This window comes from Temnothorax curvispinosus, unplaced genomic scaffold, assembly GCF_003070985.1.
Source record: "Temnothorax curvispinosus isolate PA1 unplaced genomic scaffold, ASM307098v1 QBEX01001437.1, whole genome shotgun sequence".
NCBI classification, from domain to species: domain Eukaryota; kingdom Metazoa; phylum Arthropoda; class Insecta; order Hymenoptera; family Formicidae; genus Temnothorax; species Temnothorax curvispinosus.
In genome coordinates this window covers 342,476-348,475 of record NW_020211217.1, presented here as the reverse complement: position 1 = coordinate 348,475, position 6,000 = coordinate 342,476, and the positions used below count along the sequence as shown (strand labels likewise).

The 6,000-nt window shown below is 39.4% G+C and overlaps 1 protein-coding gene across 5 annotated transcripts in view; it reads left to right on the top strand.

Moving 5' to 3' along the window:
- The first annotated feature begins 3,947 nt into the window (after nt 1-3,947).
- The window catches only part of LOC112463596 (teneurin-a), a 332,312-nt gene continuing 330,259 nt past the window's right edge, over nt 3,948-6,000 (top strand). For all 5 annotated transcript variants that reach the window (XM_025030073.1, XM_025030099.1, XM_025030082.1 and 2 more), the window contains exon 1: nt 3,948-3,983. The gene's annotated coding sequence lies outside the window, so the exon portion shown is untranslated. The remainder of the gene's footprint in view (nt 3,984-6,000) is intronic.

Sequence of the window (6,000 nt, the reverse complement as noted above, 5' to 3'; positions counted from 1 at the left end):
GATAATAGCGATTAGTCGATCATCAACGTATATGCTGGGTATGCATAAAGCCACGTCGATAAACTGTCATTGACGGACATCGTATATTTCTCTCTCGGACGCTCTTACATGTGTCGGCGACACGATCATCAATTTTAAAGTTACGCGGGTAAAGTTTATTTCGCGAGTGGCGTGCAAAGGCCGGGGCTATTGTGAAGTTGTTCAAGTTGTTGGAGACCCAACCCCTCTTCCAGCCTTTCCACTGCGAACGAAACCCAGCATTCGCGTTCCTCGTCGAGCTCCTGGTAAAGGGGTATCGTACCGGGGCCGGGGGGTGTACGTGCGCCGGAATGTTGCCGGGACAAGGTTGTTTTGTGTGTAGAACACGCTGCCTTCTGACTACATCAACGTAAGACGGGGGACGATACGAGAAACTCCGAGAAGAATGATGAACGCGTACGCTTTGCACGTAAATGCCGTCCGAATGCAACCTGAACGGAATTCTTTCTGTCGATACGACAGACTTAGCTGAGAGATACCTTATGCTCATTGATATATGCGCATGAAAACGTGCCAGCTCAAATTTCTCGCGCTTCCATTAACGATAAAACGCTCACAAACTCAACGAGCTGCGAAACAAACATGAAAATACGTTTCAGAAAACAATGCGTTCATTTATTGATCGTCGCAACATCAAATATTGATCTCTTAATGCGCGTATCTCGTACGTATTCCGTGTATCGGTAACCTACCATTCCATGAAATTTCCCAGAGCTAGCTGGTAGAAAATTATTTTATTCCGATTGTTTTATATTGCTCTCGTGTGCTATTCTAGCTTTATTAAATTCTGAAACATATATGTATATGTATATGCTATATGCTTTCCCCGAGAAACAAATTTGTTCTACACAACCGCACATTGTAACATAAGAGATTTATGTATTGATTCATTTTTATTTATATGCGAAAAAAATTTAATAATACAATAATTTCAAATTTATACCTCACAGATGTTTATGTATCGAATAAAATCATATCGGTTAAATGCTAATAGCATGGGTAAAACTGAACTTTATTTAAAAATAATTTCTCTCTGATACTTTCGTCCAGTTCCTTTTTGAATTCTCTCTTTTGCCATGTTATCTCACGTAAGCTGTAAGATCATTATCACGGATATGATCCTACAAGTTATATCTCTAGAATTACACGGAGTAGCTTAAATAAATGCGCTGTAACTCTAACGTCATCTTCTAGTATTAATGAGATTATGTCTAAACGTGTGTGTGTGTACAGTTAGTAAGTGCAATAATGAATGCGGTGCATAGATCCAGTAATTGAAGTTAACTGCTCAAAGTCGCGATCATTAATTATATCAGCGGAGAGACCGATAATGATTTTGACCCAATTAATCGCTCTAACAGGGTGATTTGCACCCGTTTGCAGCACGCGCCGCATCAGCAGAAAAAGACGTACGCGTTTAACGTAATGGATAAAAATAAATGGAGCGTTTGTATTCGTAATTACAGGCGACGGTCAATGCTCTTGTTGCAAAATGTATATCAACATTAATTATTCTTTTCAAAATAACCATGTATGCATACATTTATCAAATGAAAACGTTATTAATTATTTATTATAACTATACAAAAATTACGATAAACATAAAAACATTTTGGAATATCTGCATAAATAATTTATGATATAATTAATATAATAAAGTAATATCAATTTAAAAATTCACGCACAGATCATTGCACAGATGTTTACAAATTTTACACAAATCATAAATATTTTATAACATTAAATTATGATCTTTCAATATTTTATTTTTCTGCAAGATATACAGATTTTATTATTTATTTTATTAATTTTCAGAAAGGATTATAATGTCTTTTTGGTGGAAAGATCGCAATACCTTTTTATTTAGTAATCGAAAAGTATTAAGGTTGTAATTATAAAACGCTATTAATAACGCCTATTTCAATTTGTCTAATTTATATCAACGTAAAAATTTTCCTCAAGAAACAGTTATAAGAACAAATGTTTTATAACGATCTCACATAATCGGATCGTTATATTTATTACAATCCTCCGCTATTCCGATCCAAGTGTGAAAATGTCATCAGCATGAATATGCGCAAGTTTCAAACGTAATTGTAACGCGTACGTCTTTTCTTTTGTAACATTATTACTTCAGTGTACTCCTACTCTTGATTAGAATTAACTCTCTTTTATTGATCTTAGAATGGCTCACTCTTTAGCGATATCTTGCTTCTACTCGGCTATATCTCTGTTACCCACTCAAAGTTAGTTCGAAGCACGCGACAAGAAAACAATATCCCCGTTCGTGTCTTTCATTCACTCTCGAAGAGCTTTTCTAGAATCGTACTAATCTTTAACAAGGGAGCCCTACACCCTGTAACGCATTGTGCAAGATCTTACTGCTTCTGTGCTTCGTGGAGCAAGTTTCAAACTCGGTACAACTTCAGTTAGCTTTAGACTTCTTGGCCCCACTGAATGCTACGAACAAAATTTATTTATATCCGTACACGCCACTTCACACACAATAACAGAAACTTCGTCCATGAAGTCATGTAATCATAGTGAAATGAGGGCTAGGGAGATATTCCAGTTAGGGGTCCCGAATATCGAAACTGCGATAGCAAAAACCTGTCGTAATTACGTTCGACCTTTAAATATGCGGTAAGTTTGCGAAAAATAATGTAGAAAAATTGATTACCGAAACAGAATGTCGTAAAATGTTTGATGAGATAACAAGTTGATGAAAGAATATAGTGATGAAGTTCCCGAGACTTCCTGCTGCCTTTTATATTCATGCTCAAAGTTGTGAAACGCAAAAGTGGAGGGAAAAATATTGCCAGGTTGAGGTCCGCTTTATAGCGGGGAGTTGATTGTGTGTGCGTAAAGTGGATACAAGAGTCTCCATGGAGTAATGTATGACGGCGTGGTTTTTATGCGTCTGCGAATGAATCAGTAAAGGCATTTTTAGTAACGCGAAGTGATAATAAATTATATACACGAACCCGACACATGCAGGTCTCGAGAGATACGTTCGTGATAAATTCGATGGGTAATCGTTGCGACTATCAGCTGTGTGCTGTGTATAAAAGCTATATTACCGTATTCCTTTTTATTTCATTTCCATCCGCATACCTATTGATTATTTGTCGTTAATTATTTTACCTCGTTGCAAAAACGAAAAGGACCAGGTGTACAAACGACTCACTCTCTCATATCTCTTTAATGAGGTCATATGTTTTATTCAATTTCATAATTGCGCGTTCATCCAATCTACGAGTCATTTTTATCGCGGCGAGAGTGTCGTTTTGACAAGCTTATCGAGATAAACGTGTCATTTAGCGCGCTTTAACTTTCGCTGTACTTTTAATGACATTGCTTGAATTAATTATTCCCCATCGAGTACTCGTGGCTGCAAGTAATGACCAACGCGTCACTTTTCCGAGAATACGCAACACGAACGTAAGCCACGTCACGTAGTTTTGAAGTGCAAACCTCTGTCACGGGCGATGAGCACGCGTCCACTAACCCAGTTACAAGTTAAGACTGCAAGCTAGATTAGCTGCTATACAAAATATACTTTTACCCATTATTGTTTTCGAAGATATTCTATCGAAGGTATTTTAATTGCTCCGTTAAAATAAAAAAAAAGAAAACTGTAAATATATATATTAAAATGGTAAATATATTTTCTAAAGTCATATCATACTAAACATGATGAAGCGCGTTAGAAATAATACAATTTACAGTTAATATCATATTTCGTTTGTTTCATATATTGTATTATTAAAACGGAAAGTCAGCTCGGTTAATAAATTTAATTACGTTATTATTTCCAATCCAGTGAAATGGCATAATTGCATTCATTATTAGTTATATTAATAATAATTAATTTAATAATAATTAAGCAATATTTGTGTTTGTTGCAGGACGATTTCTGATCTATCCAACGGAAACAACAACAGGTAAGATGCAAAGATATTTAAACATTGCATGACATAGTAGCTACATCAAAATTGGTTCATATCTATTAAATGTCCTACTCATTTTATTAACAGATTATGCATGCATGTTATTAATGTTATATAATTTAAATTTTATTACGTATTGGCGTATTGCGTGTTAAAGCGTGATGAAGCGCAATCGCAACTTTCATCTATGCTTTACGAGCGACGTTTTTATTCGACAATTCCGTTCAAGAACTGCGAAAATTCGCAGTCTGGAATATGGGTGCAAATTTAAAACTTGGAAAGATTCATGACGAATGTTGCAGGCATTCCTGCGTTACGCAAAAGTCGCGCGCGAGCCGCAGCAAAGAAACAAAGTAAATTACGTCATGTATACTTTCGCTGTTAAGACGAGAGTTTATTCCGCAGACGGTTTAATGTCGTAAGTTTACAGAGGACCTTCTCACGGAAGAGGCGGGGTGCCTTCGGCTGTTAGGTATAGGTGTCAACGTTATAGGTGGCTCTTTTCGCCAGGGCTTTCTCCGTGTGCGTCTTACTTCCCCTCCCCGCCTCTTCCGGTTTCCTCGAAAGGAGCTCACAACGTCCGTGTATTTCTCTCCTTCTACGGCTCTTCCTCTATCCTACCTACCGCGCAATGCCCGAAGGTATGTTGCAGCTTACAGTCTCACTGTTTATCTTCAGCCGTGAGCTTTTGTGTTTGCACAAGCTCCCTGGCACTACCAACCGCCGCGCCGCGCCGCGCGTATCCACATCGACCCCGTCCTTCGCGGCCAGCTCCGTGCAAGACGAACTACCGCGGTTCTCTATTTATTTAGTTTTTTTCTCGGAAAGTTTGTGGATCCTGTAGGAGAAATGCTTAATTGTCGTAAGTGTCCGCACCGCTGCACAGACCTTGGAAACGTTTTCTTGACGAAGCCTCACCGCGGATTTTTTGCCATTTCTGCAAAGATTAAAATTCATAGTGAATGTAACGAGCGTGAATTTATTTGAATGAATTAATTTTGATATCTTTCAGTCACGATTCTATATTTTATTTAATATTCCCTTAAAAAATGTATTATTATTCGTTTGAATAAGTCCGATACATTTTACGATACTTTCATATTTTTCTATCTCACTGTGTGTGCGGTATGAATTTTTACTGGCTGAAATTTTTTAAATCTTTTTATTATATATTCGTACAGTTCTTTCTCTCTCTCTGTTTTTCTTTTTTATATCCATATTAATTGAAAGTAACGCCAAAATATTCATACGTTATATCGTCGAGTACATATAGCCCTGTCAGTTGGAAACCATGTCTAACGGGCCGGCGTGAATGGATATTAGAAAAGTTTTCGTGTGAAATTCTGCACATCGACACGAGCGACATTGCTGGTGCTGCGGTTTCGCGTTAAAAGAAACGTCTAAATTACCCGCGATAGCATCGAATTCCAAACCGGACCGGACGCGACGCGCACGGGTTAGCGCGGGTTAAAAAGTACGATGTGGATACTGCGGGCGATGTTCCGTGGCGGTAGTTTTTGCAATTAGCGATATCGGCTACGTCATCCGACACGTTCGGTCGGCCGGGCGACGCGATGCACCGGCTGGTGCGGGAATGCGCACTTCGTAGCGTCGTCGCGTCGGTGCCGCCTGGCGTATCGCCAAATTTCCAGCTGACCCATCCTCTTTCTCTCTTTCCCTTTTCCCGTATTCTCCGTACCCTGCTCCACCTGCCTGCCGTCGACTCCCGCGCGTTGTATATATCGACGCCCAGGGCCATGCGCGTTATCAAACGATTTATATCGGTGTGTTTTGCAAAATTTGTGGAGCCAAGGCCTTGCGACTGGCACACGGGGTGCGCGCCAGTCCCGCTCGGGGAATGCATTAAACGTTAACGGCGAAAATGGATAACGAGGGAAGCGGCCGGATGGTGTGCGCGGCGCCGGCAAAGGGCACCTCGTGCATCGCCATGAGCCAAAAGATACCGCCGCGGCGTGTTATCGGGTTTAATCTAGGATCGTTAATAACCTTT